Source organism: Dermacentor albipictus, chromosome 10, assembly GCF_038994185.2.
Source record: "Dermacentor albipictus isolate Rhodes 1998 colony chromosome 10, USDA_Dalb.pri_finalv2, whole genome shotgun sequence".
Classification (NCBI taxonomy): domain Eukaryota; kingdom Metazoa; phylum Arthropoda; class Arachnida; order Ixodida; family Ixodidae; genus Dermacentor; species Dermacentor albipictus.
Genome location: NC_091830.1, coordinates 35,161,655 through 35,186,614, shown reverse-complemented (window position 1 = coordinate 35,186,614; position 24,960 = coordinate 35,161,655). Strand labels below are relative to the sequence as shown.

Genomic DNA, 24,960 nt, shown 5'->3' with positions numbered 1-24,960 from the left:
TGGCGACGACAATCAAACAAGAAGCTATTGCCCCTTTCGGCCATCGCATACAGATATTGAAAGAGTTCGGCTCGCCATCCGAGCGACATGTCATTTCAGGCACGTGTGTTGGGAGCGGATTCCTACGTCTTAGGAATCTTCTCCAAGCATCCCACTGACACGCAAGAGAAGGCGACCGGTGCTTCAACGACCGTCACAATGACAGAAAAATCCGACAACACAGAAGCAAGGACGGGAAACCGGAAGACGGCGTCCCTACCGTTCCTAAAGGGCACACGGCGACCAACGGCAGGCAGAGACACCCCGTACGGACGAGAGCGCGGACAACCGGCGACTGTTAAAAGAGGCCAACGCTTAATGCATCGATCGCGCCAATCGGCGCATCACGTTCCCGTTATGCTCAAGCGCATGCGCGGCTCCTTTTCCCCCGCGTCCCGCCGGAAAAAGCCTGGGCGGGCGTCCGGCGAGCGAAGGGGGAGGAACAGAGTTGAGGGGAAAAGGGGAACAGCTGAGAGAGAGGGAAAGCAACGCCGAGTATAAATAGCTCGTCTGGGCGACTCCGAGGTCCGCCCCACGCGAAAACGAGAGCGCTGCGAAGGACGAGAGGCATCAGAAGCCAGCGGCCAAGACAGAGTTGCAGCCAACTTCACTCATCCTCACCACCCCTTCGGGAAAGGACGTCCTGTAGTCGTCAACGCCTGACGCGTCGAGCTCCTCGTCGAAGCCTGCAGCCGTATCAACGTCGAGAAAAGAATCGGTCCACTGGACTCTACTTAACGTCGAGCGTTCTCAAACCGGCCGGCCCGCCCTTCCCAGCATCCGAGCTTCAAAACTTTGGTAAGTATGGTGGCGGACTTTTTGCACGCGTCTCGTTTTACCGTTTCCTTCCTGGTTGTTCCTGAAGAGTCTTGGTACGGGGCGAATAGATTTCCGGAGCACTAATGTGATTAAAGTGACTTACCATATGTCCGTGTAACAAATGCTCTCGGTGCATGTAACCATGTTTAGGACCGCGTTCGTTTCGAGAATGCACTGGATGCTTTCAAGATGTATCTATAGCGAAACAGTTTCCTTCAACCTATAGTGGGTATCTTAAACAACTTATTCGTGCAAAAGAAGGGAATTAGCTCTAATAGGATAAATCATGGGGCTGCCAACTTCCAGGAGTGTTTTTTCGTATTTCACATATGCCCGTTTACTCGTGTTGGAAGGCGCTGTTGATTACTTCGTAGCACGTCATTTAAATCCTCTATATCAAAGTTGAAGTTTCAAAATTGTTTTGTGCACTGATACATACCCGAGATTGCAACGTTGCCTAATATAGCTGTAATGTTGTTTATTTGTATAATCGTGGTCGTATTCCAAAAAAACATGTGCCAAAAGCACTAGTTCGGTTATATAATGTGGGGATTTGTGTTTGTGTTGTGCTAATGTGGGTTGTGTTTGCACTAATAAAAATTTACGTTTCATCGTTTTCAAGCTACGCTCATTTTGCTGAGGGATGCATGGTGCTGTGTTGTTGCGAGCGACCATCCATATGTGTGAAGAAACGCACTACTTCTGCACAGGTACGGCAGAACATGACAGCTGAAAATAGATCGCCAAGGCGGAAGACAGCCATATTTCTCATTTAGTTTGAAACTTTGCATCTAAAATATCTTTAAAAATATTGCTAGACTGTTGTTCCCCATAGTCTTTCACAAAAACGACGTCGTCGAAGAACCTTGTCGAAAGCAGTGTTTTGGTGATTTTATCGTTCAATGCTCAACTATCAAAATTCAGCATAATAAATTGATAATGTTTTCTTTACCTAATGTGTGACACAAAACAGTGCTCTTTGATTAAAGAATCGGCTTTTTCCTTTATGAGTAAACTGGACGCAAGAGCAATAATTTATTCAATTTCAGCTATTCTGATCTTTCTAAAGCTTATATTGTAGTTGCATAATTACCTGCTTTCAGAGCGAAATTATTTTTCGCGATGCAATGGAATACAATGCGGCGTCATACGAACAAGTTCAAGCTCAGACCCTCTTGGAGTGGAATACAGTTCCTAAGTAATTAGCAGCATAAGTTCAAGGCCAAAAGTAGGGTCACGAAAAATTGCAAGGTGTACAAATTTCTATTTTTGGCAATGTACCAACTGTTTAATAACATCAGAGTAAGACATGAATAAATATATATTCACTCATGACGCTCCTATATTAAGCTTCTCCTTGCGAACCGGTTCAACTCGCGCATCAGTATATGCAAGGTGCTAGTTAAGCTACTTCAACTTACATATCAAGCTAGAATACAAGAAAAATCATATGCGTTTTTATTGGGCTGATTGCCTGGTTCCTCAAAGAAGTTCATGTTTAGCTCAACACTTTCAGAATGCAAAGGAAGGTTTCAGAAACAATATCCTTCCTGAACATGTTGTTAGATGGCATATGGGCTGTAATTTACACACTCTTACTTTTTGCAAATATTTGTTTGAGAGAGAGAAGTTCATATATGCAGACACTTAGCCTTAGCCGATGTTACATTCCGTATTTTCAAAAGAAATCTTTCATTGTACGCAAACTGTAGAGTTAAATATAAGATGAGAAATTCAGTGGCCGGATTTTAATAACTTGTACCTAAGGTAAGATTGTTGTACTGAACAAAACAAAGGCGGTCTGATTCACAGCCCACCTACCCAATCCTGGAAAATGATCGTGTGCCAAAATAACACTACAGCGCTTAGTGTAGAGCCTGTTGAATGTACCATAGCGGTGATCGTTAAAGTCACAATGCACAAGTTAATACCGGCGAGGTGAAAAAATATCTACGAATGGATGAACAGCACGGAGATGATCACTGTTCTCACAAATATTTAGGCTCAAAACACCAATGAACTACCACCTGCCTTAACGCTTACTCTTTCGAGGGAAAACGCTTCTTTGTGTTGGAGCTTCACCGTGGCATTTCTCAAACTCCAGGAAGTCTTGCTAATATTACGTGGAGGCAGACACAACAGGAAAACGTATTTACCGTCTATTTACAAAACGATCAAGTTCTGAACCATACTTTGTTGTTGCCTGGAAACATGTGGGTTATAGAGCGTGCCAGATGAAAAGCGCCTTCTACGTCAACGCTCCTCTAGGGGAGTAGCAGGGTGACATGACCCACGGCTTCTGGAGCATGCATTGTCACAGTGCTTGCTATGGTGTGGGCGGCGAACGGTAAACATTAAGCCAGGGCACGTGAACACTGACTCTAGGCGGCGAAACGGAGAGGGAGGAATAATTCAGCGAGCCAATCTCGTAAGTGACGTCCGTTACACGTCTGAAAGCTCGCTAGGGTCCTGAGTACCGGGAAATCAATTCTTCAGGGAGTCCGACAGGCCTAATCGGTGTCCATACAAGCTCGAGGGCACTCGGGTATAGATAACGTCATGATCACTGGAATCGTAGCGCCCCTCTGGTGGTCTTGAGATATAGTAAGGCGTATGACGATCAATCTGGCGTGCCTCGTCAGCTCTGGAAATGGCATGGCGGGCGTGGTAAGCGGGTCAATGGATGGCAACGGGGATGATAGTAGCAAAAGGTAACGTTGGGTTGCGACCGAACACAAGATAAAATGGTAAAAGAACCAGTCGTATCACGACGCGACGAATTGTACGCAAATGTCACGAACGGTAACGCGAAGGCCCAGTGTTGATGTTCAGGAGAGACATGGATAGAAATGAGGTAAGTTACCGTCCGGTTGAATCGTCGTAAATCTGTGTATTGTCGCGCAGGAGCGAAGCAGGTCATCGGTAACTCTGGAGAAAAGGTAGCGGCCATGGTCGCTGAGGAGTTGACGAGGAACTCTAGGATGTAAGGAGTACGTCTTGTAGCAGGAAATCAGTGACGTCCATAGCTACTTTGAAAGTTAATTGAGAAGGTGAGGATCAGGACTTCGGCAATATCTTTAAATGTGTCTGACACATCCACATCGGATCACGATAATTCGGAGAAGGACAATGGCGTTCGAGAGGATTGAAGGTTGCTGAAATGTAAATATCGGGACGTTTCACAGAACATATGGTTTAAGGTCCACGTTTGCCAATTCTCGACGGAAAAATGATTGCATTAGTGATATGGTCCATTAGGGATTACTGGGCTCTCCTCACATTAAATGTGCTGGTGATGCAGCTTCGATTTCGTGTCGAACAATTCGGAGGATAGTATCTGATGCTGAAGAGTGAGTCGCCATACGAACGTCCTCACACGCTGATGTCGCTGTCACGTTGGAAACACCGGCAAAGTGGTGGGGCGATGGGTCGGCTCTTAGCATTACTGAAGTTTCGGCATTCAGTAATGATCTCGTTGACTGTCGAAGACTCTTTAAAGACTATCAGGTTAGGCGCATAGTCCGCGATCCCTCTTTCAGTACGTGGGCTACCTTATGGGTTTCTGTCATCTTGGCACCAACTTTTCAGCAAAGGACCAGCACATCCTGACCGTACTTTAGGCATTTGTCGGTAGACGTCTCCACATGCGAGGCAAGTTCTTTCTTGGCGGCTCGCTGGCAGCGTGCAGGTTCGCCAAACTACACACGAAGTGTCGTCTCACATACGCTCCAGCTTGTAAGCTTCTCTTGGTTCTTACCGAATGAGGTCTTCGCAGTTCTCCTTAGGTAAAACATGACGTTTGCCAGCATCAAGGTCGGGTCCCACCAGTAGTGTGTGCTAACGCACTCACAGAGTCGAATCCAGTCATTGTCGCCATCAGTGCCTTAAAACGTCTCAGGATTACGGGGTGAAGCCAGGATGGCCGCTGGTGTGGCGACCACCTGTGACACAGTTTCGTCGCTCGTAGCCATGCCTAGAGTGGCCACTTGGTAGTGGCTGCTCAACTTCATCCTGCATCCGACTCCCAGAATCTCCACCACGATTTTACTTGAAGGCAGACAACAGGAAAGCGAAGTGCTGCTTGCTGGGCCAGTTGGTTCATGCTGACACTTGAGAAAACCAGCCAAAACTTCAGACGCAAACACGGCAGAAAGAAGAGACATCACAGCACTGGACTAGCGACTCACATATTTGAAACATGGATGACCTTCGAACATCAAGCCCCCAACGCATGCGCAATGCTCTTGACAAGGTACAAAATCTTTAAATTGGTGAGAACACAATTTTGCCCTAATTCAAAATCTTTAAGTTCCGCCTTTTAGAAAAGCTCTTTTTCGTTCAGAGAGATGGAAGGAACACTGATGCATTTTCCTTTCTCTTGTATACTGTTCTAGAACGCCTCAAGTATTTCTCTTTCGGTTGTCGTCTTGCCCCTGCCAAGAATCATCACATATTCAAAAAGGGGTTGACAGTCATGGGGCTATAATGACGACAATGAAAAGCCAGGGGACCAGCTTTTTGAGAATTGGTCAACGCACAATGCTCGCGCATCCGGTCATTGACGCATCGAACTCTTTGGCCAATATAGACCTTAATTACCCCACTTTAACGGCATTTTGTAGATAACATTCGTTGTGCACCTAACGTATTAGAGGAAAGTCTTGACCGTCAAATTCAGAGGCTAGGTGCAGTGGGTTTTCCTGCACAAGTGCTTAAGGTGGTAGCTGAGAGCTTAAGTGTAAAGCTTAAAGGAAAAAATGAAAGGGGGCACAAAATCTGACAGAAACAAAGTGACAAGAACAGTTCATGTGATTCTTTATATTCGTAAAGCGTCGCACAATATCAAGAAAGTCGCTGGGCGACATGGTGTGCAATTAGCGTTTTCCGCTCCATGTAAGCTGTCAGGACTGTGCACGCCCATCGAAAATGCCGGGAATAAGAAAGAAGCCGGCGAAAACCAAGCATCTTAACAAATATGTTAAGTGCACGACGCATGTTATGTGCAACATCCAATTAAAATGCGGCAATTAAGGTTTATATTGGCCAAACGGGTGATTCGTCAGTGACCGGATGCGCTAGCATCGTGCGTTGACCAACCCTCAAGGGGCTGATCACCTGACTTTTCATTGTCGTCACTGTAGTCAGCATGATTGTGCACCACTTTTTGAAAATGTGATGATTCCTGGCAGGGGCAGGACGCAAACCGAAACAGAAATGCTTGAGGCGTTCTATATCAGTATACGACAGGAAGGAAAATGCAGCAGTGTTCCGTCTATCTCTCTGAGTGATAAAGAGATAGCTTTTCTAAAAGGCTGAACTTGAAGATGAGTTAGGGCAAACTGGTGTGCTCATCACTTCAAAGATTTTGTACCTTGCTAAGAGCATTGCGCATGCGTTGGTGGTTAGATGTTCGAAGGTGATCCGTGTTACATACGTATTTCGATGCTAGTCCAGCGTTGTGGTGTTTCTTCTTTCTGGCGTGTTTGCGTCTCAATCTTCTGCTGGTTTTCTCGAGTGTCAGGAAAAGGAACTTACAATGCATTTACAAGGAGATCAAGTGTTGAACCATATGGTCAAAAGCGTGCCAGATCAGAAGCGTCTTCTTCATCGACGCTCCTCTAAAGGAACACTATTCATTCTGTGAGCAATTCTTCATCAAAATGAGTGATTCTGTTGAGCGATAAACGCACAAAAATTGCGCCCAATGTTCATGCGGTGACGCTCATTGATGCGATGAAAAATTACGCAGTGCTGTACGATAAAACTCACAGCCTATTGAAAGACGCGTTCCACAAGAGCGAGATTTGGATTGCTGAGGATATGAGTACTATAGCAGAAGGTACGACAGCGAGGCATTAGTCATATCCTAACTTTGCACTTTGGCAGAACCGGGCAAATTCATTACTGCCGCTTCCGGGGCGTGCGTTTCAACAGCTTCTTGTTGTGCACCCCCAGAGAGAGAGAGTGAACTTTAATGAGCACCAGCAGTTCAGTCGGATGGGCCTAGGCCTCCCACGATGGGGCGTCCAGGTCTTGCCTCTTCGCCGCTTCGTAGGCCTGCTGTTTCGCCCAGAGTTGGTCGTCGAGATGGGAGCTGCACAGGGCGGCGTGCCATCTCGATGAGAGGGTCACGGGATTAAGGTCTTGGTAAAGAAAGCTTTAAATGGATTAAACCTATTTATTACATTTGTTCGTTAGCTATCCGCGCCGGCAAAGTTCCAGGCAATCACTCCACGGAATCACTAATTTTGACGATGAATGGATCAGTGAATGAACCTACTGCTTGAAATGATGTGGTGACGAGTGTCATCACGCAGATGAATGTGCTCACAGTGTGTAAATTCGCTTATATGGGTGGTGGCAGCGGCAAAACAAAAATGAACATCTTGGACATGTGCGGAAAGGAATTCCCGCCACTTTGAAGTTATTGCTCTCTTTTTTTGCTTTCCAAATGTTAACGAAGCCGAAGCAAGGTTCTTTTGAGGCCAAACTTGTCGCCTTGATGTCTTATAGACACACCTAAAAAGATACCGCGATTAAAAGCTGCCGTTTGTGTATTGCTATCGAACTGCTCATGTTTTGCTGGTGCTCGCAATGCGGATATTTTAGAGACCACGTCCCGAAGCACCAACACTAAATACAGTACATAGTAAATAATGCATGACGTTGAAATGAAACTGAGGAGCGAGAAGGTTGTACAGTATTTGCTGCCGGTACTTTTCACACATGCGAGAATGACTCAGCGAACAATGTCCTCTTATCTCGGGCTGTCGCACCGCAATTTCTTTTTAACTATTACCGGTACTGCAGAATAGAGACATCATCACGTAGTTAAATAATATACATTTGTTATGTGCGAGTTTACAGATACCTGTATCGCATGTGACTCTAATTAAGAATGAGGAGGTTGTTATTGATTAGCAGTATGTACACACGCAAGTGAGTTGGTGTTGCGTGATTTCGCGGAACAGTGCTGCGGACATCTGGGAACAGCGCGTCGTGTGCACAATTTATTCCTCGGTCCCAGTCGTGAAAATCTTGTTTCTCTTTTATGTATTGTGAAGCAGAGATAGACTCCTGTGACTCTGAATTTTTAAGAGATTTTAGGCTATCCACGGGTGATGGCTGTCTTTCAGTTTAGCGGCCCTCTTAATTTAAAAACGAACCGAAAAAATAATTAAACAAAAAGATAATTTAAAACCTCAAAAAGCATCGCCTTATAACAATGGGCTGCCTCAGGTACTTCCTAAAAGAACGCATCTATTGGAACTTGTGTGTAGCGAAGCTTTACTTAAGCGGTTACTTAAACACTGTAAAACGAACAGTGATGCGTATATTTGTTTTCGATTACTTCTTATGCAATGCGGAATCTCATAAATATTTATGTTTATGCACCATGAAAACGGCAACTTTAATCTCCCCCATATTTTTTATATATATACGACATACAACGGTGTCAAGCTATGCAAAAATTTCAAGACCAAATCAAGTGGATGCACAGTGCATGGGACACATTGGCACAGCTGGTGGTGCAAATAAAAACATGTTTATTTAACTTGAGCATAGCCTAGATTCTTATCAAGTCGAAAAGGAAAAGTGTCGCAACACAGCTCTTGGCTTGCAGTGCGTATTAACTAAATTTTCGCACTTTCTGGTTTATTTTTGCTCTTGGCAAGCATGCTGTTTTCCATGCTCAACTTACGTAAAACTCACTGCCAACGTCACAGCGAGCCTTTACGTTTATGTAAGGACTCCTCTATGTCAAAACACGCGCTGGTAGTTTGAAGGCTGTCCCGCCATCCATCGCAGTAATTGGCTTAACTAGCGCGTGATAAAGCATTCGCTTAACAAACACTGATCTGCTTCATTATCGGCTTCAGATGCTAATAGACTTTCAAACTTTTTCGTATGCTTTCATCACCTGCATAGTTAAAGAATCGTGTCTGGTAATCACATTTTCACAGAGGCGTCCCGAAGACCATCATGGAAGCCAGAAGTGAAATTGACAGAACAGGGTGCTTGCTTTCTTTTTTGTTTTGTTATATTTCTCTTCTTGCTTCCTCTTCTTCTATAATAATAAACGTGCTCGCACCCAGATATAAGCTCGTTAAGGTAAAGTTTCACAGCGATGCGAGAGGAGATGCAAGACGAAAACACTCGAGTGTCTCCAAGACAGTCAGCCACCAGCCGGCTTGTCTTGCCTTCGTAATTGGCTGCTCCCGATAACCCAATCATGCAGCTCGTACTCGATGTCGCTCGTCTGCTGCTCGAGGCGTCGTCTGTCTCGTTCCACCCTCCGACCTCCTCGCCTAATGTCGTTGCCCCCAAGGAATGCAGGCTAAGGCGAGAAAGCAAGTTGGCGCTGCCAACGAGAGTGCTATAATCTCGCTCCCAGGGGAGTCGCTTTCATTGGCTGCCTCTCTGTCACAATGTTTTTCCATAAAGTCTTACGTTTCGCCCTTCTTCCGGCGGCGTGATCGCTTTCTCTGCTGTTTGTTGCCCAAGCCGTAATTGACTTTGGGTTCGGCATAACCTGAGTTGTTTTCCGCTCCAGACAGAGGGGGCTACGGTGTGGCAATGCAGGGAAGCTTGTTTTTCTGCACGTGTCGACGGCTATTTGTCCCCGTGGCGGCAGGTAACGAAGCTTGACTAAGAGAATTGCAGCGAAGTACGCGAAGGTGAGCAGAACAGAAGACGTATGTGTAAACACATTGAAGATAACGTGAAGGCGCACGTCGCATTAACGTGTGGCACTGTTTTCCGTAGTGAAGAAAGGCCAACGTATGATAAACTGTTGTTTCGTTACCGTGCTGCTTAGCATTCGTTTATTCATCACGTCTTGTGCAGATACCTTAACCTGAGTGTAAGTTAATTTGCTGCTGGTTGCCAAGCATCTATAGTTAGTAATGAATTTTGCCGAAGGTGAGTCCGGGAACTCATGCTGATGAAAGATATTGTATCTGAGAGGTGCAGGATTGATAACGCTAGCAAAGTAACGCACCATATATTGCAGAGAACGTTTCGGGTTTTTGTTGCTGTTTATAAACGAACGGTTAGAGATAGAGAAGCCGTGCTAAATGATACCAAACGGAGATATCAATTCCTGCTAACACTACAGTACGTTTCATTGCTTATATTCAAGGCAGCATGCTTGAATCTTTCGTCTACTTCACAATGAAGAAGGGCGCGAAACCTATAAATGGGCGACGTGTGGCGTAGTCTAACTAAGCTATGGTCGGCGTTCTGCCTTGACTTTCCTTAACACGATGAGTGCTTGATGTGACCGTTACGGTAGGCGTTAAGACATTACGCAGATCCAACGCAGGTCTTGGAATCTGGGAAGCGAACTTCTCGGCTGGTGGTTGATTAAATTCTACTTAATTGTTCACACTGTATGCCGTGTTCTGCAGCAAAGAAGATTGCGTACCTCTCAGATGTGACAGCAAGGCTCTCAAATCCCAACCGCACGTGACCCACGTGACCCAAGCAGCGACGGTTCGCCCTGTTCCGAATTAAGCCCAGGTCACTCTTGCAGAATGCAAAGCTGGGGTAAGGCGTGCAGACACGGACACAAGAGAAGTGCAGAACACGAACGGTGACTATCAACTGAAGGAAGCACTGAGGCGAAATGAGAAAGAAGACAGAAAACTCATCTGCGCATGTTCTCGAATGGTAGCACCACGTGTCAGTCGGGTACACCTGCCGGGGTACGTGAAATGCAACTATTAAGGCATTGCATCTTACTCTCGCATCTTCTCCAGGATCAGCCCAATCTACTATATCTTAGACACGGAAACCAACTGGAAAAGAACCGAAAAGGCAAGCCAAACACCGGGAAGGAAAGCACAGAAGTTGTTGTTGCAATAAAGGAATTGTGGTTATGTGGGCTTGAGGGCTTATATACGCTTGTTGCTGTGATGATGCGTAAACACCGCTTGTTGCTTCATTACGTAATTCCACTGAGAGCAAGACGTGTCTCAATAGCCCAGTGGCTATTGCGTTGCGCTGCGGAGCTCGGGGTCACGTGTTTTGATTTTTGCTGCAACGGCCTTATTTTGATCGGGACGAAATGCCAAGAAAGTTTGTGTACTTAGATTGAAGTTCATGATAAAAACACAACCGCAGGTGGCGAAAATCAATCCGGAGCCCCTTTTATGGCGCGCCTAATAATATCTTCATTAGAAAATGGTCTTCGCAAGTAAGACACAATACCCTAATTAGTTTTCATAAGAAACAGCGGGGTCCTGCACGTGGGTTATTCCGCAAAGCAGCAGCGCCGTCAGCCAACAGTAACAAATTACGGAACGATTCGCAGAAAACATACAAAACGTATCAGAAAAAAACTGTGCTCCGTTTGGCAAAAGTTACCTTTGTTTAATGCAAAATTTCAAATATGCACTCTAAAAGAATCCACTCTTATCTAAGCGTGGGTTTGAAGATTTTAACACGCTTATTCTAAGCCTGATATTTCTGCACGCTTACCAATCACGCCTGCTAGGAATGATCAGGAACCCTTCTTCACGCTTAGCAGACGTGATAAGGACCCCTGTTCCCATGTCTTTATTATGGCGTGACCAATCTCCACGCTTAGAGAGGGTTCCCGAGGGGGCAAGAAGGATGGAGTGAGGAGCATGCCCCCTTCCCTTCGCCCCTTCTATGCATGCAGCGCTCGGCTTGGTGAGCTTTGCTCACCAAGCTATTCGCAGTCCTCGTCTTTAACTTCTGCTTCAACGGCGCAGACTGGGACGAACCGAGTCGCTGTGTCAGTGGGAGCACGCCGGCGAAGAAGAAGCTGAGTTCGCTGCAGAGAGATTGCGCAAGACGCTCGCGCCGGTGACACTTAGACTAATCCACTAAGAAGGGGCCCTGGCACGTTTCAACGACGCCAACGACGTAAAACGTAAACAAGCGCCTCGGTATCTGCTTGCACAAAAGGACGAATGCCCTCTCAACCGTGCTCGGCGACGCCGCGCGTTCAAAGACATAGAGACTTCCTGACAGCGTTTCCAGCATTAAAATCCTCATGCTGTTGCACTCTTTCTCCGATTGTTGCCCCAAAGTACCTGATCAAGTTCTTTTTCACTGGCCTGTTTCTCTATGAAAGAGGAATATTCTAGGCAGCGAAAATAGTATTACACACATATTTCTTCCCGGGGTAAATCTTTTATTCATTATATTGACACAAGATGATTTCGAATTACGCGCGCCAGCCGCCTCCTGCGTTCGTGCAGTTGTTTACTGCTACCTGCGAAAGATAGCGGCAGTGAAGCGGGCAACACGGGCTCGCAAGGCACGCGCAATCGGAGCAGCGTGTCATGAGCGCGGGACACGAGCGAAGAAGAAGTGGTGCGGGTCTCTTGCGAAAAGACTGCGGACGCTCCTGTGAAGCTCTTGTTTAGCTGTGTGTCGGGCACAAGTTCGCCCTAGGTAAAGCGATTAAAGTACCATCACTCAAGTGTGCGTTACAAATCTGGTGGAGGTGCTGGGTATAATTTCAAGTCCTTCTCAAGTCAGGGAAAGGAGCCTGGTCTCACGGCAACTTGGACCCATCGAATTGACTCCTGTTCACCAACGCAGCAGTCGTCGCCTACGTGGTGAGCCCCCTGAGTTCTCCCCTTTGCCGGATTCTATCGGTGCGTCAGCATCTGCTAGCGGAAACGCTATCGAGATGACCACTCAAACCACGCCAACTCATATCGTAGTCAACTCGCCAATGACGCCAGAGCCTTTCCACGGCGACACATTTGAAGACGCAGAGGACTGGCTGGAATGCTTTGAGCGCGTGGCTGAGTTCAATGGATGGAGCGGAAAGCGCAAGCTACGAAACGTTTACTTCGCATTAGAGGACAGCGCACGAACATGGTTCGAAAACCACGAAGCGACATTTGTGTCGTGGGATGCTTTTCGACGGGAGTTGCTGGCAACCTATCCGAGTATCGACCGCAGGGAGAGGGCCGAAGCTGCCCTGCAAGCTAGAAATCAGCGTAACAACGAAAGCTTGGCCATGTATGTAGAAGACATGTCCCGCCTATTCCGCCGAGCGGATCCGAACATGAGCGAGGACAAGAAACTACGCCATCTAATGCGGGGCGTAAAACAGGAACTGTTCGCAGGGTTGGTTCGGAGCCCGCCGCGCACCGTCGCTGAGTTTCGTTCAGAGGCGACGACTATGGAAAGCACGTTGCAACAGCGATCAAGGATGTACAACCGGGAGATGAACATCACCTCTGTGGGCGCATTTCCGGCCGTCTTCGGAAACAGCGTGGAGGTCATGCGAGAGCTCGTGCGATCCGTAGTGCGAGAAGAGCTTCAGAGGCTACGGCTTGACCAGAACGTTCCAACGCCCTCTTCGCTGGCAGACCTCGTTCGCGAAAAAGTCAGACAGGTGGTCCGGGAACCACAGCTTAGTGCGCAGCCCCAAGCGCCACTCCTGCGCCAGCCGACCCTCTCATATGCCGATGTGCTGAGGCAAACTCCCGGACGTGCTGACGTCGCAGCCACTTCCGCTATGAATAGCTCGATGCCTCGTACTACGCTGCCACCACCCGAGAGAAGATTCAGGAAGACCGATGTATGGCGCACTCCTGACCGAATTCCCCTCTGCTACCATTGCGGTGAGGCTGGCCACCTGTACAGAATGTGCCACTATCGTCAAGCAGGGCTTCGCGGTTTTCCGGTGAACGCACCTTGCCCTCGAAATGGTGAGCGTCCCTTGGAAATCGAAGAGTACCTGTACACTCGTCAAAGCTCCCCATACGCCTACCAGCAACACCAACCTCGGTCAACAGCGCCGTTGAGGCATCGGTCACCGAGCCCCCACCCGTCTTCAAGCTCTCCAAGACGCCGTTCACAGAGCCCGCGTCGGGAAAACTAGAGTCAGCGACCTCGGGAGGTAAGGTCGCTGCCGACGCGAAAAGAGAAGAACCTCCATCGATGACTCCGAGTGACGACGAGGGACTCAGAAACCAGTGCCGTAAGAGTGACGTTGCTTCCGATTTACGTGTGTTTGTTGACGGTTACGAAGTAGACGCATTAGTGGATACAGGTGCAGATTACTCGGTAGTAAGTAGTGAGCTCGCCAGGAAACTGAAGAAAGTGCTGACTCCTTGGAAAGGGCCACAAGTTCGCACAGCAGGAGGACACCTCATCGACCCGACGGGCAAGTGTACGGCTAGAATAGGAATACGGGGCTTCACGTACGTCGCCAGCTTAATAGTGCTTTCCGAGTGCTCAAGAGACTTGATTATTGGCATGGACTTCTTGCAGGATAATGGCGCTATAATTAACTTGCGGGAATCATGTGTTTCCTTCTCAACCAAGCACGCTGTCGCAGCATTCAACACTGAAGAAAAATTCGACGCCCTTTACATTGCCGATGACGACGTGATGCTTCCTCCGAGATCCAGCGTAGCCGTCACAGTCAGAAGCGACGCGTTCAGCGACTACGAAGGAATTGCAGACAGCAACACCAGTCTCCTACTCGAAAAGGGGATCTGCATGGCAAGAGGCCTTGTTCAGCTGCGTGGCGGATGTGCCAACGTTTTCCTCACTAATTTTGGGAATGAGGTGCAACATGTCGCGAAGGGAACCGTTGTTGCCACCCTTAATAACTTCGTCCAAGTTACAGATCTCAGCATTCCGGAGTCTTCACAATCGAATTTTCAAGATGTGCATGGATTCTGTCCTTGCAGCCATCGACATCGAACCAGGCCTATCGCCCAGACAGAAGGAGCAAATAAAGACCCTCGTAAGAGAATTTGCCGAATGTTTTTCAGTGTCATCCAAAGTCCGGCGGACATCTATTGCCAAACATCGGATAATTGTTGACGAATCAGTGAGGCCTATTTGCCAGCATCCCTACCGAGTGTCACCAAAAGAGAGGGAAGCCATCGGAAGTCAAGTTAAGGAAATGCTTGAAGACGACGTAATTCAGCCGTCGGCAAGCCCGTGGGCGTCGCCTGTGGTACTTGTAAAGAAAAAGGATCAAACCTTGCGCTTCTGCATTGATTACCGAAAGCTGAACGCCGTCACAAAGCGGGATGTGTACCCGCTTCCAAGAATCGATGACACTCTAGATATACTACGAGATGCCAAATTCTTTTCCTCCCTGGACCTCAAAAGCGGCTACTGGCAGATAGAAGTGGACGAACGAGATCGTGAAAAGACGGCGTTTGTGACGCCAGACGGTCTGTACGAGTTCAAAGTGCTCCCATTCGGCCTTTGTTCCGCACCTGCCACATTTCAGCGGATGATGGACACTGTGCTCACCGGTCTGAAATGGCAAACCTGTCTCGTTTATCTTGACGATGTCGTGGTTTTTTCTACCACCTTCGAGCAGCATGTAGAACGTCTGCGGGCTGTGATGGAAGCGATTAGGTCAGCAGATCTGACGATAAAACCGCAGAAATGTCATTTTGGCTTTCGCGAGCTTCTTTTCCTCGGCCATGTCGTCAGTTCAGAAGGCATTCGCCCGGACCCTGAGAAGACTGCGGCAGTGGAGAAATTTCCGAAACCAACCGACAAAAAGGCTGTTAGGCGATTCTTAGGACTTTGTGCCTACTACAGACGCTTTGTGAAAAATTTTTCAAGGATCGCCGAACCACTAACGCGGCTAACAAAGGAAGACGCGCCTTTCGTCTGGTTGAATGAGCAGGAGAATGCTTTCAATGAGCTCCGAAAGCGTCTTCAGAACCACCCAGTTCTTGCTCATTTCGACGAGGAAGCCGACACTGATATTCACACAGACGCAAGCAATTTAGGTCTTGGTGCCGTCCTCATTCAGTGGCAAAACGGAGAGGAACGAGTCATTGCGTATGCCAGTCGAACACTTTCGAAGGCTGAGGTGAACTACTCAGCGCCAGAAAAAGAATGCCTCGCGGTGATATGGGCCATCAGCAAGTTTAGACCATACTATATGGCCGACCATTCCGAGCTATCAGCGACCATCATTCGTTGTGCTGGCTGGCGAATCTCAAAGACCCATCTGGACGGTTGGCAAGGTGGAGTCTACGGCTGCAGGAATACGATATAACGGTCGTATACAAGTCCGGTCACAAGCACAGTGATGCAGATTGCTTGTCCCGTGCCCCGATTGAATACACGGAATCTACGCTTAGGGAAAATGAACAGGATTGCCCTTTCCTAGGAGCTGTAACATCATCACAAATGGCTCAGCATCAGCGATCCGACGCGGAGTTACGCCTGCTCATTGATTACCTAGAAGGACATCCTGTCGACATTCCACGAGCTTTTGTCCGCAGCTTGTCGTCGTTCGTCCTGAGAAATAATGTCCTGTACAAACGAATTTTCGAACATAGTGCAGAGACATTTCTGCTCGTCGTACCTTCAAAGTTACGACTCGAGATATTGGAAGCATGCCACGACGAGCCAGCAGCAGGACATTTAGGAGTGAGCAGAACATTCGCACGCATCCGCATGAAGTATTACTGGCCAAAGTTATTGAATTCTGTGCAGAACTACGTAAGAACCTGCCGGGATTGTCAAAGACGTAAAATACCACCATTCAAGCCAGCAGGTCTCCTACAACCGATACAGCCACCGGAAACTCCATTCGCACAAGTGGGAATGGACTTACTTGGCCCCTTTCCCACATCGTCATCAGGAAAGCGTTGCATCGTAGTTGCAACTGACTACCTAACTCGATATGCCGAGACAGGGTCTCTTGTCAAGGGAACGGCCAGTGAAGTAGCTGATTTTTTTGTCACTAACATAGTACTACGGCACGGCGCCCCTAAAGTCCTCATCACGGACCGAGGAACCATATTTACTGCCCGCTTGACACACTCCATTATGAAATTGACGCACACCAGTCACCGCAAAACCACGCCATATCATCCGCAGACAAATGGACTGACTGAGCGACTCAACAGAACGCTGACTGATATGCTGTCAATATACGTGGACATGGAGCACCGAACATGGGACAGGATACTACCGTACGCAACGTTCGCGTACAATACCGCTGTGCAAGAGACAACTCAAATGACACCTTTCCAACTCGTTTTTGGCCGGACCGTCACCACAACCTTAGAGGCAATGCTACCAGTAGATGAGACCTCCGAAAATGACAATGACGTCAGCGACTTCACACAAAGAGCTGAAGAAGCACGGCAGCTGGCGCGACACCGCATCCAGCAGCAACAGCAAACCGACGCGGACCGATACAACGTGCGACGAAGAGACGTCCAGTATGCACCTGGAGACCAAGTATGGGTGTGGACTCCCGTACGGATGCGCGGCCTATCCGAGAAGCTTCTTCGTCGTTACTTCGGCCCGTATAGGATAATTCGCCGAATAAGTCCGTTGAACTACGAAGTTGCTCCAGAAGGTCAAGTAACCTCATCACGACAGCGGCATCGCACAGAAATCGTCCACGTGGTTAGAATGAAACCGTACTACGACAGGCAATAACTGCTTCCGCCTACAAGCGTTGCGAAGTCATGACAGCCTAGAAATCACCGCCCTCTGTATGAGCATCGGGACGATGCACTCTTGGAAGGGGGACAATGACACAAGATGATTTCGAATTACGCGCGCCAGCCGCCTCCTGCGTTCGTGCAGTTGTTTACTGCTACCTGCGAAAGATAGCGGCAGTGAAGCGGGCAACACGGGCTCGCAAGGCACGCGCAATCGGAGCAGCGTGTCATGAGCGCGGGACACGAGCGAAGAAGAAGTGGTGCGGGTCTCTTGCGAAAAGACTGCGGACGCTCCTGTGAAGCTCTTGTTTAGCTGTGTGTCGGGCACAAGTTCGCCCTAGGTAAAGCGATTAAAGTACCATCACTCAAGTGTGCGTTACAATATACATTCCCACGAAATATGATGCAATGAAACGTTGATGCTTAGAAACAATATTTACAGAGTTGAAGCGTTTTGTGATCGCCGAGTAAGCGTAAGTCTTTAAATGAGTTTGATTTAGGCGTGCAGCGCAGTGAACAAATCCTTTAATCTTGTTTGCGCCCATGATATTCCTTTGTTCCCTCTTGACATTAGGCTGATTGCACAAAAAATGGCCATATTCCGCTGGATATGTTACATATAACATACCATAAAGGCATAGGCACATTACTAGGGCCTTTTTTAGGGATGTTTCATCACTTATCTCAATGCTTTCCTGCCCACAAGAGCAGATGAGGAGCCTTGTTTCCCACCACATAATGCAGGTTCTTATAAGGTCACTTGGCACTGCCTGAGGAAAAAAAGAGAAAAATGGTCTTAATACCGAAGGTATAATGCTTTAGAGGTGAAAACATGCTTCTTCTAGACTAAATGTAGCAACAAATGCCACTTGCTTTTCGCTCCTTTAATACTTATTGCATTTCCTTTGACATTTCTACTACGGACTGCTCTTAAAATGCTTCGGTTTGGAAGTTTTTAGAACTAGGCGATAGGGGAAAGATGGTCAAATGACCGCGTTAACAAGTGCATGCATTGTAAGTCTAGGTCACAAGCACGATTCCAAAGCGTCCTAAGAAAGCTCAGAAAATTTCAATATTTTCGATAATATCAGTAGGCTCTTTTTTCGATTTTTGTTTATTTTCATCCATGCTACATTCAGACCTTTATTCGCTTTCATATGTGACCTCAAAAACGAATGAATGTTATGCAAAACGCACTTAGGTAAGACACATAACTGTGACTGCTTTTATTCCATCGTGCTCTTCATAACAATAAAGTTTAAAAATTCGAACACAACTGTCAACGCTTTCGATAAAACTTTTTAATACCTAAGCAAAAATCAGCGATAAAAACGTAGTTACGCTTAATTACCAACCCAAAGGATATGGAGATTAAGACAAGAACGACATTCTACGTGATATTATCAAACATGAAGTCTCACTGCGGGCATAGATGCGTTTGCAGCTGAAAATCAAGTGCTGCAACAGGCAGAGTATATTCATATTCATTGAACACAGTCGCACTTCCTGTCTTCAAAGCCCACAATGTTAAATATGCCGAGCGACACTATATAGATATCCTAATTCAGAATCCAATTGAGGTTGCAAATTAATAGCACGTCTGGTTACAAACTCGCATGTGGTGCTTCAGAGACGCTGGTTAGTGTCAGTCGAAAAATATCTCACACACTAATGAATTTTCACTTTATAGGCTCTGGTATATCAGCAACGGTATTATAGGCGCTGGTATACTATGGGTGGCATACGCTGCAACTACGCGGCATACACGGCTTGCACGGAATACCACAATGATGCGCCTCTAACAGAGGTCGGAATGATGAGAAGAAGCATGGTGCAAAATGCAGAGTGGCAACTCCCAGCTCGCCACACTTATCCGGGAACAAATAGCAGCGGGCACAGCGACAATGGTGAGCTGAAGAATATAACACAGGAACAACAGAAATCGTAAGAATTCGGTACTTCAGCACAACAAAGCGAACAATTCTGAGGAATTCAACAGTCCGGTGTTAAAACTTGTTAAAAAAGCCCAAGGCTTACTGCTCCCTATTTCTATCAACTCTAATGTTCACGTAAAAGGTTCTCGCTTTCCAATAAATGTATCGTTATGGCAAATCGCGCACCACACATCATACAGCACATACCGGAGATCGTGACAAACCCGCAATTAGCCGTGATTTGATAAAAGCGAACCATATCTGATGTTCTCAGCTGTGTATTTCTATCGTCCATGAATAGCAGGTGAGGGACCGCAACATATCCGTTATCCATGTGAAAATGCTCCTCTGGAGCCGTCAGATCGCGGTGGAGTCTCTCCCGTAATCTCTCGCAAACTCGGCACAGCGGACAACGTATGCATACACCACCCGCGTTGTAGGTCATGAATGTCTGTAGAAGTGAAATGGCGACACACACCAACTCTGACAATTAGACCGGAGGCTCTGTGCTGCAATGAACGAACGTCGCTCATGGCAGTCCGCCACAAAATCCACACCAAGAATGGCCGAGCGCAGCATTCGAAATGCCAAGGTCTTCTTCAGCCTCCGCAAGAAAAGTTTCGCATTCCCCGCAGGGCAGTGAGAAGACGCAGAGCGTTGTTCTCCCTCACCCACGCTCCGCCCAGATCGCGTGATATATGAAGTATCCTCTATTTGAATTTTAATAAGCGTGATATAGAGTTACCGCGTGAGCGCTCGGCGGGATGTTAAGCGTGTGATTTGCGTTTCCTATCCGTACGCGGCTCGCTCACGGTCGCTCAAGACAGGACCATGGCAGGCAGTCTTGCACTCACGCTTACATGAGGGAATGTCACGCTTATTTTCGGTCACTTGGTGCTTGAAGTGCCATCCGCGTTTCATTTACATGCGCGTCATGCTGAAGCTTACCGTTTAGCGTGATATTAAGGCTGGAATTTTTAGCATGCAGTGATATTTCCGAAAAATGCTCAAGGTATACAAAGTAACGAAGCAGTAACCCTGTAAACGTAGAACACTGCACTTCTCTGAAGGGATACGGTGTTAACTAGCGCAGATGAATAAGACTCACTGGAGTGTGTTTTGTTAACGAAGTCATGCCAAATTGTAGAAGCTAGTTACAGCCCATGATTCCCATTGTTACTCAAGAGAGGCAGCGCCAGATTTATCTCTGTAAATTTTAGTGACTAAGTATATATTGAAGTGGTTGTAGATTTATCAAAGCATCATAGGCTGTGCTATAAGAGTATGCATGATGCTAGCAGTGAAGGAAAGTTTATAAGCTGTAGACGAAAGAAGATTTGAAAACTTCGAGGCGGACTAAAAGCAGCGGATGCTAAAAAATATTAGCGGAATCGGCTGTCTGACGAGGTTAATTGATTATGTAGTCAATTCCTTCTTCTTCACGAACAACTGGAGTTCAATAAACCAAAGTTGTGGGACAAACTTGGCCCCTTCACCAGGGCCACGTTCTTTCGTTAACCTTGATGAAGGATCCGATGTTGATATCACGTCACTACTGGAAGGAAGAGTGGCTATCCACTCGAACGTAGCACGATGCTACACAGAGCGCAAGCCACAGAAAACACCAAGCATGCAATTCTGCGCATACTCTTACATGATTTCGCAGCAATGATTTACGATATTGTGACTTCCCTACTCATCACCTACAATTCTGCATTTCAGACGTGGGTCCTAATGTCAGTTACCCCGAATCTAAGCAATGAATCTTTGTTGTCTCGTTAACGCCACATCTACGACTTCTCACGACAGTTGTGTTCGCCTCTTAGAGTAGCCCAGGCTACGTGACACAGCTGTGCTATCTGCCGCGCAAGATTCTCAGTAACAATGTTCCTATTCAAGAATAGACCACCTGGTATGTTCAAGATGATTCTTAAGGACTGCTAACTGGAACACTACTTCACAATTAGTGCGACATTCGCACGTCCTGATTTCTAGTGTTGTTTACCATGTCACGATTCGCGCTTATAAGGTTTTCGACGCACCTGCCTATGTCTCACATGGTGCATAGTTCCTCGAAATCGCATAAAGCAAGGCGCCACAACGTTCTAACGAAATGCTGTAACTGATCCGAGCTGGTATAATGCGGACAAAAAATTACAGGCTTTGATCGCCATGGCATATATATTCCAATGTGGTACCCTAAAATTTGACAATGACGCCGTTTTGCGAAATAAAGGAAGAAACCAAAGCAACGCAGGCGTTCTTAAAATGCTTGAAGCGGTACGGCCCTCTGTGACCGGTTATGAACGTGATAGGCAGGGCTGCTTATGCACATTGCTCTGGTAGTACCCCACCTCTCCCACTCATCCCGCTGCCCTTAATTCACGTCACGCTGTCTAGGGCACTAAACCAATGAGCCATCAGGTTGCTCTCCCTACATTTCATTTCTCTCTAGCATCCACTCCACCACTTCAATTATAGATCGCACTGCTACGTAAAAGCCCCACAACAATGTCTGAAAGACTGTCACTTGACCTAAGAGGCAAATGAAACTTTTTATCTGACGTTGCCTAGCACAAGTACTCTATTACGCGGCAACGCAGGGTGTCAAAATGACTCTCAAGCAGCATTTCTCTTGCCTGTAATATAACATGAGAACCATCTTGAAATACAGGTCAACGACACGGCACAACAGAGAGGATGACGAACACAGGGGCTATATATATATATATATATATATATATATATATATATATATATATATATATATATATATATATATATATATATATATATATATATATATATATATATATATATATATATATATATAAGTACTGCTATATAAACTTAGGGCAGGTAGTTTCAAAGAGTCTTGCTTCCACTTACGTCAACTGGTATTACTGCTTGAAGCCTTTATCAGTGGAATTGCACATTTTGAACCCAGGCTTAAAAGCACTCAATTATACTTAGGCTTAAAGCAGGCTCTCACAATACTGCTCTCTTACAAAGCATAATAACTACGTGCGAGAAGCGCTATAGGAGCGTTGCGGGCACTTTCGCTGAGCGATATTACCGTGTTCGTCCTTCTCCCACACCGAGCTTGAAAGATCTCGTGGCGAGTTGTAACGACAGTTGGGAAACTGGGCACGTTTCTTCGTCTCGCAAACGGTTAAAGACACGGAGGAGGTAGCCAGCATAGGGTGGCTAGGTATCGTTCGTACAATTGTCAACCTACCGCCATGTTGTATTAGAATCACCCATTTCTTTCTTTTTTTTTTGCACATCGCATCGGTTAACCCGATTTCGTGAGTTCGGTTGAGGACAACCACAATGCAATCGTTCCGAACGCTGTATATACGAGTCGCAGCTGGCGGTCAACGAAAATGTAAAACAACGGACGATGCAGAGCGAACAGGAAGAAAAGGCAACCTTCCTGCAATATTCACGCGCGTTACCGGCAACGTCGACCAAGCAAAACAGAGAGACAGGAAGCGAAGCGCTCGAATGCCAGGATCTCTTCGCGTCTCTGTGTGCCCTTCATCATATCACCGGGAACAGCACGGTAGATGAGAGTCAGTAGGGAAGAAAAAAAGGTGGGCGGAGGGGGGGGGGGCATTTCTTTTTTGTTCGGTCTCCCGGGCAACGGCGAATTGCATGCCTCGCGGCCCTTAACGTCGTCACGGCGTTGAATGAGCATCGGTGGACCTGCGGGTGCTACGGCCATCTTGCCAGCGGACGCAGGAGGTGGTGGGGTTGGGCCGTAGCGAGAGAATGTGTCGACGGCACAAGTATAGCAAAGAGAGGATGACGAAATCGTCTTTGCACGTCCTACCGCGTCGTGGCGGTGCTCACAAAGACAGGAAACAGCTGCAGAGTTGTATTGCCCGAGGTAAAAAAAAAGAAACACAACGAGAGGCAAGATAAGAGGAAACCGTTCTGACGAGGGTTTGGGAAGGAGTGGTTGGCAAGTCTATCGCCATAAGAAATGGCTGAATAAGAAAAAGGACAGACATACACGGACTGTCCGGACGCGGCGATGGCAAATCCAGCAAAGATCAGAGAGTCCGTAATTCCTCGTTTCTTCCTCTTCCTGTCTCTCCCCCATCTTCTGCTTTCGCGTCCTTTGTGCATCATCGTGTCCTGCGGAACCAGCTGCGAAAAAATCTCGCGGAAGATTAGAACACGAACGAATCTACTATTCTTCGCTCTTTTCCGATGCCTTTTTTCTCGTTTCGTTATTCCTTTGTTTCCTTAGGTCTTCCGGTCCTCACAGGGTCCCAGAGATGAACACAACCCGCCACCAAGAGTGGGCGCTTGCATTTCACGAGCTGTGTTTTTCTTTCGGGTCTCTTCATTTCGAAGCGCAAGCACAGTCGGAAAAAGAGTTTTTGCCTCTGAAGCTGCCGAGCCACAGCGTGCAAGAGTAGGGTGTTCGTCGTTCGAGTTGCGTATACTTCGGCCAGCAAGCGCTTGTGTCAACAGGATTCCATTTTCTCTAGGAAGTATGGCCACGAGAAGTTGTTGGCAAGTCGGGGAGGAGGCTGCGGGGGAGGAGGCGTGCTGGGTGGGCGTGCCTGGTGGGCGAGCGTGTGTGAGGAGGAGGAAGGGCAGAGTGGAAGTAACATCAGCAGCGATGACACAAAAAAAAGGAAAAGGAAAAACCCTCAGAATGATGTGAAAGAGACGAGAAGAACGCGCAATGTGAGTCCCCTGTAGACGGACAGGGCCTGCGCTTCGAAGGGTCCTAAAGATAAACAAGCTCTAACCCGGTCCAGCAGGCATCGGGTTTCGGAGCGGGCCCGTAACTGTAGATCTCCTCGTTAACGAGTCTTGGAACATGACGTGGCCTGGGCCACGAAGGGCTCCTTTTATCCTCTTTCCGATTACTTCGGATATCCTTAATTCACTTTTTTGTGTTTTTTTTTTTCATTTTGCGCAAAAGGCTTCGGCGAGGCTTGATAATTACTTTTGGGGCGAAACGAGCGGTCCAGTCCCATGCCTTGTTTCGTAACGCCGCCTCCCACTCCTTCTGTCTATGGGGTTACTAGCTTGAGAGCTTTTGATTTTGCATACTTTATCACCCGAGTCCTACATCACTAAGGCTGCAGATCAACGAGAACTGATGGAATTGTAGCTGTCGACTTTGATTGATGGAAACCGTTCGAATACGGCATGCCCACGTGTGGCCCTATGGCTCGTGTTTCGAGTGGCAGTCTCCAGCCTTGCAGGCCTTGAAGGATCGGTTTGGGAACGTGCCATAACGAAGTCGATGTCACACCAACGCGCAACTCAAAAAAAAGAAGAAGCCCTATTCATCAAAGTTGCTACACCACCCTTTGACTCTGCGCGGCTCCATGTCGTCCGACCTAAAGAATCCTGTTTCTCCGATTACTCGTTCCGCAGGATCAAAGCAAAGTTCTGCGCTTAATGTGTTTGTAGCTCTGAGGTTGATTGGGTTGTGGGAGGCTTTGGGTTGCGCGGTGGCTAGCAACACACCACTAGGTAAGCACATGCGGAGAAACAATGTTTACATAAGGAAACTTTCTGAACGGTAACTTGTAAGTGTAACTGATTCTGCAGAATGAATTTACCCCGTAACAACCCCTCATTCAGCTCATTTGCTGCTTTTTTGTAACTTGTTGTTATTTCTAATCATATTAGCGCTATTCAACTAACAATAGAGCATTCAGGTGAACCCAATATTATGAATTATTTATCTTCAAATGATG

General features: G+C 47.1%; 1 protein-coding gene across 1 annotated transcript in view; it reads left to right on the top strand.

Moving 5' to 3' along the window:
• The first annotated feature begins 580 nt into the window (after positions 1 to 580).
• The window catches only part of LOC139050547 (U8-agatoxin-Ao1a-like), a 140,142-nt gene continuing 115,762 nt past the window's right edge, over positions 581 to 24,960 (top strand). The window contains exon 1 of the mRNA XM_070527064.1: positions 581 to 837. The gene's annotated coding sequence lies outside the window, so the exon portion shown is untranslated. The remainder of the gene's footprint in view (positions 838 to 24,960) is intronic.